The sequence below is a fragment of the Octopus bimaculoides genome, chromosome 3, assembly GCF_046866305.1.
Source record: "Octopus bimaculoides isolate indiv1 chromosome 3, ASM4686630v1, whole genome shotgun sequence".
In the NCBI taxonomy this organism is placed as follows: Eukaryota; Metazoa; Mollusca; class Cephalopoda; order Octopoda; family Octopodidae; genus Octopus; species Octopus bimaculoides.
This window is the reverse complement of record NC_142930.1, coordinates 85,490,093-85,501,298: the sequence shown is the minus strand read 5'-3', so window position 1 is coordinate 85,501,298 and position 11,206 is coordinate 85,490,093.

Sequence of the window (11,206 nt, the reverse complement as noted above, 5' to 3'; positions counted from 1 at the left end):
AATGTGTTTAGCTGTTTCAGAAATACAGTATTTGAGAATAACAAACATTTTCTCCTGTGAGGTGTTTATATATTACAGAAATAACTGTTTGTAACATCGGCACAAACCTAGAAATTTGGCGTCGCATGAGTTCGTCGGTTAAATAGATTCCAGTACTTGACTAGTACTTTATTTTATTGACCCTGGAAAAATAAAGAGCAAAGTTGATTTCGCTCGGGATTTGAACTCAGAACATAAAGAGCCGTATTCTTAGTCATTTACCCGACCCTGTAAAATGAATTCTTTTGAAATATTTCTTTCTACTATAGGCACAAGGCCTGAAATTTGTCGGGAGGGGAACTAGTCGATTACATCAATCCCAGTGTGCAACTGGTACTTTTTACACTGAGCCCGAAAGGATGAAAGGCAATGTCAACTTGGGCAGAATTCGAACACAAAACGTAAAGACGGTCGAAACACCGCTAAGCATTTTACCAAGCATGCTAACGATCCTGCCAGCTCACCGCTTTTATCCATTTCAAAAAATTTTAAAGTAAAGATTACTGTCATCTCATTCCAAAATTATCTCGTTGATAGCTTTGAAATAAGTACTTGGTGTAGTTATATAGTCCCAGGCAGTTTATAGGAGCAAAAATATAAAATAGGCTCAAGCTGAGCCTATTTCTTCCTTTTGTTTAACTAGAACACATTATCTAATCTGCTGTTTCTTTTTTACATAGATAGCAGTGTCTTGAGGGTGAAAGAAAGAACGGCCAAGCATCTCCCTCAAATTACCTCTAGGCTTTCTCACTAACAAGCGTTCAAACTCCTTTGAATTTGTAACACATGACCACATTTCTTAACTAACAGTTTCATATGAGATCCTTTAATGAAGATTTGGACACACTAAAACGATTCTTGACTCTAATTAGACGTATTGAAAAAGTGGGGCCAAAATCTTTGAATGTTGTGAAATGTCAATCTGCACTAGCCCAAGTTGGTTGGCTTTCCGTTGTTGCCAGTCTTACTTTAAAATATGTTGCCCAGGACTGACCAGCTTTGACTGATAGATAACACACACCAACACACACACACACACAAACATATATATATATATATATATATATATATATATATATATATATCACGGTGGTGCACCAGCATGACCGCAGCCACTTGGCTGAAACATATAAATAAATAAATAAATATATATATATATATGTGTGTGTGTGTGTATGGATGTATTCTTTTGTTTCAGTCATTTCACTGCGGCCATGCTGGAGCACCGCCTTTAGTCAAACAAATCAACTCCGAGACTTCTTTGTAAGCTTAGTACTTATTCTATCGGTATATTTTAGCCGCCGAACATCGTTTGGGGGGAGACAAACACAGACACACAAATAGATAGATAGATAGATAGATAGATAGATAGATAGATAGATAGATAGATAGATAGATAGGATAGATAGATAGATAGATAGATAGATAGATAGATAGGATAGATAGGATAGATAGATAGATAGATACGAGGGGCTTCTTTCAGTTTACGTCTACTAAATCCCCTCACAAGGCTTTGTTCGGCCCGTGGCTATAGTAGAAGACACTTTCCCAAGATGCTACGCAGTGGGACTGAACCTGGAACCATGTGGTTGGAAAACAAGCTTCTTACCACACGACCACTCTCGCGCCTATATATATCATCTTGGATAACATCGGTGGCGTGAAGAGAGGAGGCTGATGCACATGGGCAACTGCTGGTCTTCCATAAACAACATTGCCTAGACTTTCTAGGTGTAATTACATGGTTATTCATGACCGAAGGGGGCTTTACCCTTTACACACGCATATATACACAGTTGGCAATTGTGGAACACGACTGTCACTACATAAACCTGATGCTAGCGTAACTCATGAAAGTACTAGTTTATTGTAAAATGTTAAAAATTGCAAATAATAAAGCGTAAAAATCAGTTGGAATTTCATTGATTAATATATTGTTTTATACAATAATTACGCTGAGTATTTGATCCAACGCTCGTCTCTGTGAATTTCGTGCTCTTTGCAACCCTGTGATCCAACGAGCTTTGGTATTCTTTGATCTTGTGTCGTTTTGTGTTATCCCTCTTTGTCACTCTTTCATCTATTGTTACTGTTTCACCTTTGATTAAACTGCTTGGTTTAGTGTTATTCTTTGCGATTGTTTGATCTAGTGTTTTTCAGTATTCCGCTATGGTTTATTTACCCTCGTTTGTCATTTCATGATACCCATCCTAGTAGATTTTGATGCAGTAGTTTGCTGTAATCTTCTTTTTTGCTTCCCATTGTCAAAAAGTGGTATACGATATTATCTACCTCTGTTATCTTTTGGTATAGTGCTGTACTGAGCTACGCTGTTTATTTCTTGTGCTCTTGTCTTATTTCTCGCTGTTCATTTCATATTCTTATGCGTTACACTTTTGCCCAACCTGTGATATGGCGTTCTATTTTATCCTTCTTGTACACCTTTTCATCAGGAGTTCCATGTATTACCAGTTTTAGCATGGATACATATAATGATGTAGATAAACTTAAATAGTCGTCACGGTGGAACTGTGTAATATTAACTCAGAGATTTCATACTCTTTTACAATTTTGTCAAATACATATACGCTTAGTATACAACATACAAGCTCATATATTATCTCCACACGCATATACTCGCGTTCACCCACACACATACACACACACACACATCACGTATGCACACTTACTCATAAACACGCGTGTGCAAAGGATTATATTTAAAATAAAAAGTAAAATTGAACAGAAGTTGTTTTATTAGAGATAAATTTATTAAAAAGGTTTTCTTTTTTTGTTTTTTCTTTGTTTTTTTTTCCGCTCCTTTTGCTTGATTTTGGTTAAAAATTTGATTTAAACGCCAATCTACTCTTTAAACACTTAACTAAACTTGTGCATACATGCACATGTATATACATATAGATATATGAGTATATATATATATATATATATATATATATATATATATATATAGTCACATATATATATATGTATGTAAATATATGTATGTAAATATATGTATGTAAATATATATATGTCTATGTATGTATGTATATATATATATATATATATATATATATATATATATATGCACGCAAACACACACTCATAATAATCTTTAGTAACATTGAAATGTGATATAAAACAATGTATTTTATCTTGAAACGTAGAAATTGTCAGATGCATTTCTTTCAAGTGGTAAACACAAGGAAGCGTCAGGAAATGGGTGTGAGATGCAGTTCTGGAAGCATCTATCGACAGATAAGGTGTTAAAATTTTGAGTGCATCCATCTTCTTTATGATAAAGAGTAGAATTTGACAATTAACTTAAATCAACAAACAAAAAATATTTCACCTTCGTAAAGGTAACTGTGCGCGCGCACGCACACACACATCTAGACACATGAGTTAAGTATATTTAAAACAAATTGTGCGAAGTTATAATATCACATATACACACTTATATGCAACATCACATAGATTCACACCAATGAAGTCGCATTAATACACACACACACATTCATGTGTCTAGATGTGTGTGTGTATATTAATGCGACTTCATTGGTGTGAATCTATGTGATGTTGCATATAAGTGTGTATATGTGATATTATAACTTCGCACAATTTGTTTTAAATATACTTAACTAAGAGAAGGTTAATTCCAACTTTGTTAAAATTAAATACAAAATAAGTTAAATGTAACGATAGCAATTATAACTTCACATTTAATATCGTATTCTCTTCATCCTAGTGTGCATGCATGTATCTATGCACGTATGTATACATATATGTATACATTTATGTGTGTACACATATATACACTAATATTTATATCTGTACATATGCACACGCATTTATATACATATGTACACACATACACATGCACATATATATATATACATATAAAGTTAGATAGATAGATAGATAGATAGATAGATAGATAGATAGATAGATATACAAGTTATTAAAGAGATCATTAGCGACGTAGGCTAAGAAAGCCAAAAAGCCCTTTGAAAGTTACGTTAAATGTAAATAAGTTATCTACCGGATTGTGTATATATTATTTCTATGTAAATGAACTATGCTTTTAATGCATCCCCTTTTTAACTAATTAATTGCTTTGAACTTGATATTTTTCCATTTCTATTAAGCATTCTCTCCACTTCATTTCTTCATTTTGCAAGATAGAATAATTCTTGATGCCAGTGCGAAGTATTTATTCAAGAAAATTATATAACTGCTTCCTTTTGCAGATTCTTTATTACGTGCCTCTCCTAGTTCGGGCGATCATGTTATCATCTTTTTTTTTTTTTTTTGCAAGCCGGTGGTAACAGTATATTGGATATTTCAGGGAAGTAAGAGTACCTTTTTGTTTTTGTACTTTTGGTTTGTTGTTTTTTTTTGTTTCTTTTTTGTACCGTACCGACTCTTTGTATTGTATGTAATTAACCTTACTAATGTAGCCATCGTAATACGCTGATGTTTATTTCTTGTCTGAGGACTAGGTATTGATGGTAAACACTCTATTTCTAAGTGACGAGGCTTTGTCTTTAAGCATCTCTCTACTATAGCTGTACTACACTTACACAACGCAGTTAATATTCCTTTTGAAAAACTGACGATTTCTGCGCGTTTACCACTCCAACAAAAATATTGACGGGGATCAAACAGTTCAAGCGGCGAATTTCAGGACCGGCAATAGTGACACAATGTCATTATGCTACCAAGATTTCAAGTAGTTTCACTCCATAAGTATTTGTTCAATTAACAATTTAGTGAAGATGCATGTCATCAACCAAGAATAAATCTTGAAACTTTCAATCCGCTAGGAGATTGCGTGTGTGTGTGTGTGTGTGTGTGTGTGTGTGTGTGTGTGTGTGTGTGTGTGTGTGTGTGTGTGCGTGTGCGCGTGTGTGTGTGTGTGTGTGCGTGCGCGCGCATGTGTGTGTGTGTGTGTGTGTGATGATGTACTGTTCCGTGATGGTAAGATCAAGATAAAAAGTACTCCATCTAGTGACAGATAAATGTTATTTAATAAATGCAGTATATGTTTTTATGTGCTACAATTAGCCTCATGCACTGAGAGCATGCCAGAGGATATTTTTGACACATCTGCTGTCCTAGCAAACCATCAGGCACTGCCAACATGGCCACACTCATTAGGCAATCATAAGCAGATATGCACAAACACGTGCACATAAGTATAACACAATACACACACACACACACACACGTGTGTATGTATACTAATACCAGTGACGTTTTCTTCATCTCATGATATAATGTGGTTCAGATTCTACACTTCAGCTCATCCTCTAATCTGATGATTGGAGCCATATTACGTAGACTATAGAACTGATTACTAGGACCTTAACACAATGGTAACAAATCGTGCATGCTTACATATCCTTAATTACACACATACGTTCACACATACACACACACACACACACACACAAACACACGCGCAAACGCGCATACACGCGCGCGCACTCCTTTCATTTCTGCTTATATTTGGGGCTTCAGAATACTTCATATTAACTTTAGTATTCTGATGTCATTAATCACACGTGGGATAAGCTGAATATACTTCCATCTTAATATATAAGATACAATATAAAGCAAACCAAGCATTATACAATATACGAGGTTCGTTTCAGAAGTTTTCAGATTTTTTCAGGAGAGACATTTATTAATTTCAAAAATGTACAAAAAATTTATCTCCTTCAAAGTAGGATCTTCTGACTTGAATGCACTTGTTGCAGCGCTCCACTCACTTCGTATTAACCCTGTAAAAGTCCCCCACAGTGAAGGGCTTTTCTTTAAATAGTTTAACCGATCACGTTGAACACATTATCTATGTCCGTCTCGTACATATTTTACCGATCTCTGTCAAATTGCTAAATTGTTACGTCAAGAGTCAAAACACCTGTAAATATAAACTTACTCTCAACATGGATACGAACATACTCGTGTGTCAGTATATGTTTGCATGCCTAAGTTAGTTTGTGTGTGTGTGTGTGTGTATGTATATGTGTGCATGCGTATTTATGTGTGTATATATACAATGTGCTTCTGTCCAGTTTCTATCAACCAAAATCCACTCACATTGGTTAGATTAAGGTTACTGCAGGGGACATTTGTCCAAGTAGCCGTGCCGTGAGGTCAAACGTGAAACAAGCGGTTACGTTGTAAATTTTTTAATCACACGATGTTGTATATTGCCGTTGGCTTACAAGAGTTGCTATAAAATGAATAGAATTTTTCACATTCTTAATGGATAGTTATACATAATCCAAACCAAGCAACGTAAATTTTTTCAGATCAAGTTTTCACAGTTTATTCAAATCTAACTTCCAAGATTTTCTTAGCTTCAACAAGTTTTTAAGGGTTGATTATTTTGCGTCAGTTTGTCGTATGGATGAGAGATGTCTTCAGCGCGATAACATGCTACTCCGCATCTCAGGTGAAACCCACAGAGGATTTGATGTTTATTCCGAATAAATAAGATCTCTGATTTGTGAGAAATTCAGTACACTATCCGAATTCAAGCAAAATGTATGCAGTCTGGATTAAAGTTGCTTCAACATAATATCTTTAGAAATACCAGGGGCGGAATATAGAAATAGCAGGGGGAAAAACCAAGCATGTATCATTTTTTTAAAAATAGAATACATTGAATAATGTAGTCCAAGGCTCACTATTATCTTCTCCTTCATCCCAAAAATAAAAACGTGATGATTTAGCTTGGAAGTCCTCTAGTCAAAGGTCTCACCGATCAGGGTATATATATAGGGCTAAACAAAAAGCATAACAACCGCAGTGGATCTGAAACTAAAACCCTTGAATTACAAATCTTATTATAAAACGCGCAACCTTAAACATTCTGTAATTCTTTCAATACAACTGGTAGAATTTGAAAATGAATCAATAATCTAGTATTTTAACCATTTAGTTAAATTATTGTATTTTCTCACCCAGTCAGTATAATTATTTGTGTGTGTGTGTGTGTGTGTGTGTTTGGATAGGAATATATGTGTTCGCTTTGAAATTTATAGTAATTTTATAATATAACTTTCATCGAATCTAGTTTATCTTTATTTAAAATAGCTTACCTAAGAACACTGCTCCAAATAATCAATCTATCATGGATTGTATTTAATTTAAGAGTTTTTAAAAAATTATATACATTTTCTTTTAGAAAAAGAAAAATTTCCTCCACTTTTTTATCTCAATAAAAAATATATAAAATATATAATTATCTTATACTTTCTAATTTAAGGTGAATAATTATTCTTGATGGAATTTCTAGTGAACGTAGAAAAAAAAGTTAGACTAATAGTTATAGAAGCATGCAAACTTTATGAGAAAGTGAATTTCCAACATCTCAAGAAATATAGACAAATTAAGAGAAATGTGGTGTAGGTTTTTTTGGCTACTGAATATTTTAAAGTTTCAGATTAGATAAAATATATATATATAGTTTGATCAATAAAACACTTGAAATACACTTGAACTTCATATAATCAAGCCTTAGAGGGTACTAAATGAGGTAAAAGAAGAAATGTTTGCAGTTTCAAACCACAGGAAAGTACACTGAAAATATATGTAATAGGTATCGACACAGGAAAATTTGCCAGGGATGCTTTCTTTGAGCTGAAATCCGGTTTAATATTATTGATATAGTGAAACAAAAATAAATCTATTATTATTTTAGAAGAAAGGTGATGACAATTCTTCTCAACAATGGTAGGGGAGATAATTCTGTAATTAAAGAAGGCATGGAGTGGAAAATTAAGCTGATCTTTGGTAAGTTCAGTAAAACTTCAGGTGTCTTGTTCTTATAAGACCTTTATAGTGAAGTATAATCTAACACATCATGTGTCTAAATCTTAGAACTGAGTGGATTTAGTTTTGTGTAAAAAAAAAAGAAAGAAAGAAAGCTGACATGGTAACTCATGAATTACCTCAATTCTCACAAGAATATTCATAAGTAGAATAAAATAACAAATTTTCTTCTTCTCCGGCATATTGACTTCATCTTGCTTCAGAATAAAATCAGAAGCTAATTTCATTGACTTTTACTCTTAAAACACATTTAATCAGGCTCTATATATATTAGAACTTTAAGCTCGCAATCAATGAAACTAATTGTTGAAAGCATTTTATCTTATGTGTATTCACCGATTTCTTCAAGGATATTACACTACTTGACAGAGCAACATAAATTACTAAATATTCATTAATCATTCTCTGATATCCACAACGCTATATGTTCTCTCTGTGTTCCTAAAAAAATGGGTTCAAAAACATTTTGTTTAAACGTTAACCATCTGCACAAGATTTGCAAGTTAGCTACGCAGAACTATGGTAACTCTACAGATTATTAGTCCTCAACCTTTATGAATCAGCATCATACGATCAACTATATACAATGGAAGGGAGTATAATTGGTAGACTAACTCCAGAATATATCATTCATCCACCACTCCGTATAGGAATAAAGTCAACTCTGACGCTCACTTCAAAGTCAAAAGTATCCATTTAAGTGCAGTGTGTGTGTGTATGTATGTATGTATGTATGTATGTATGTATGTATGTATATAGTATGTATGTATGTATGCATGTATGTTATTAATCAGTTCTGAAGAAGAGGTAGCTTTTTCGATAATCTTCAAAACTCTGGCCTATGCTACCCTGGAAGCATTCTGAAGTTTGTTACAGTTTTTGCCGCCTCTGCTGTTGTCTGCAGCTCTCTCTATCTCTCTCTCTCTCTCTCTCTCTCTCTCTCTCTCTTTCTCTCTCTCTCTCTCTTTCTCTTTCCCATTCTCTCCTCTTCGGCTTTTCCAGTTCTCGATGGACTCTTACACATAAAACTAATGAGTTTTTCCTCGCACCACCACTATAAATGCTTTCGTTCCTTCTCTCCGGAATAGCTGTGTGATCTTGGAATCATCAAGACTTGCACATCCATCAGATTCTATGCGACACAAACGATTCTATCAATTCGCCACTCTAACTGACTTTCAAAATTTGGAATCTACAGAAAACATTTTTCTTCAGATAAGAGCATTCAATTGACAAACTGTTATATCCTTACAATGTTGGAATTGTTATAACGCCCATTTCAGTATAAAGTAAACTTAGTAAAACCAATAAAGACACGACTATCACTGACTGCCTACTACGCACGCCGGTGCTTCAAGTCCTACTCTTTACTTATAATGACAAGGTTATTCCATTCGTCGCGTGGTAGGGGGTGTATCATTATTACTAATTCCCTACAACATCTTTTAAGATTTTCTTAGGAAGTGTCATTTTATTTAGCAATAATTTGTTTTATTCATCCCACTTCCCTTTTTTGAGGGGTTTTTTTTTTTGCGTACAATTTTTTTGCACTTGACATCTATTTTCAGGAGCTTTGTATGTTTTCTTTTCCTCTCACTTGTACGCCTAGATTCAATTACCCGCAGTGGTGTTTGTACTTGAAACGCATTGTACAACCATTTCATCGGTTCCTCCAACTTCTTCGGTTCACTTTCCACGAATCTCTTTTCCAGTTGGTTCCTGTGTCTCTTTTGTATGCCTTTTCTACTTTTTACCCAATACATCATTTTACCTATGCATTTGGTAATTACACCACCTTCCCAACTCTGCTTTCCATTCTTGTATGCCCTCATATACATCTTTTCACCAACTTTAAAGAATCTTGTTATGTTTTCCCTGTGCCAGGTAGCAATTTATCAAAAACTGGTTTTACTTTCCTTGCAAACGTCAGCTCCACAGGCGATACACCTGCTGATGTATTCGGATTTGGTGTCACTTAAGAATTGTTGTAGAGCTACCTCATCCGTGACTTCCTTATTTGATTTTCTAAGGGCTCTTTTGAACGTATCGACAAAGCGTTCTGCCTCTCCGTTAGATCTGGGTTGGTATGGCGCAATAGTTACACGTTCTACCACGAACGTTTCACAAAACTCTTTTAATTCAACAGAATTCTCATAATTTCAATGGAAATTATGAGAATAAGTATCTCACTGTTTTAGAATCGTAGTGATGGGTGGTCACAGCTGGAACACGTTTCATTATTGATCTGCTGAACTACGGTTGACCTTGGGTTAAACAACAACTGCTGCTGCCTCGAGCGTTCATCATTGACAAAACCAAACAAAGTCGAATTCACGTAATCTGGTAGTCTCGGCGCTGAAGATAGTGGGGATTTATCTTCTCGCTAGCTATATAAACAAAAGTGCATTTTATACGAGAAAGCCAATATGGGAATATTTTTTCATGGTAACTATCGCAGTATAGTTTGTTCTAACAGAACATCCACGTTTAAGTGAGGATAGATATTACCTTTCGTTATTGATACTGACTTTGTAGCAATTTTTTAACAAGCTAACTGGTTAATCACGACACCAGTCAATATGTCGCTGGCGGGGAGACGAATCGCTGCTACCTCTAGCGGTCGAGTATCCATAATTGACAAAAAAAACAAACAAACAAGGTTGAAATCACGTGATCTGGCGGTCTCGGCGCCAGAGGTAGAGGAAATTTATCTCCCCGCTAGCGATATAAACAAGAGTGCATTTTGCACAAGAAGGCTAATATGTGAGTTTCTCTCACAGTAACTAGGAGATAAATATTACCTCCCGGTATTAATACTGCCTCTTTTGGTAATATATATCTTTTAATTATATTATTTACATTGCTTCACCACAACAATTTCTAAATTGTGGCCAGCTCTACTTTCTCATAGATACAATTTATACTGAAATGGCAGTTGTCATCCCATAGCAGAATAATGCCTGACTAAAATGGAGAAATTGAAATGCCATGTATCAATAAGAAGAATACTTGAAACGAAATGCAAATAAAGCAAAAATTAATTCTGAAAGGCTCCAGCATATATATGGAAAAATATACAAAAACAAATGTAATTTTTCAGCCCAAGGTTAATCTCGATTCTACAGTCCTATAATCAAAGACATTCCAAACGTGACCACTTCATCTTTTTCCGTATTTTTTCTTTTCGTTTTTTTCTGAGATATTTACTTTCTAGAACTACATTTGTTTATCTAAAAGGAATATTTGGACTGCAAATCTGTTCCAGAGAGAGATCGCGCAATGTGTAAGAACAAAACCATATAACAAAGGTGTTGTTTTAACG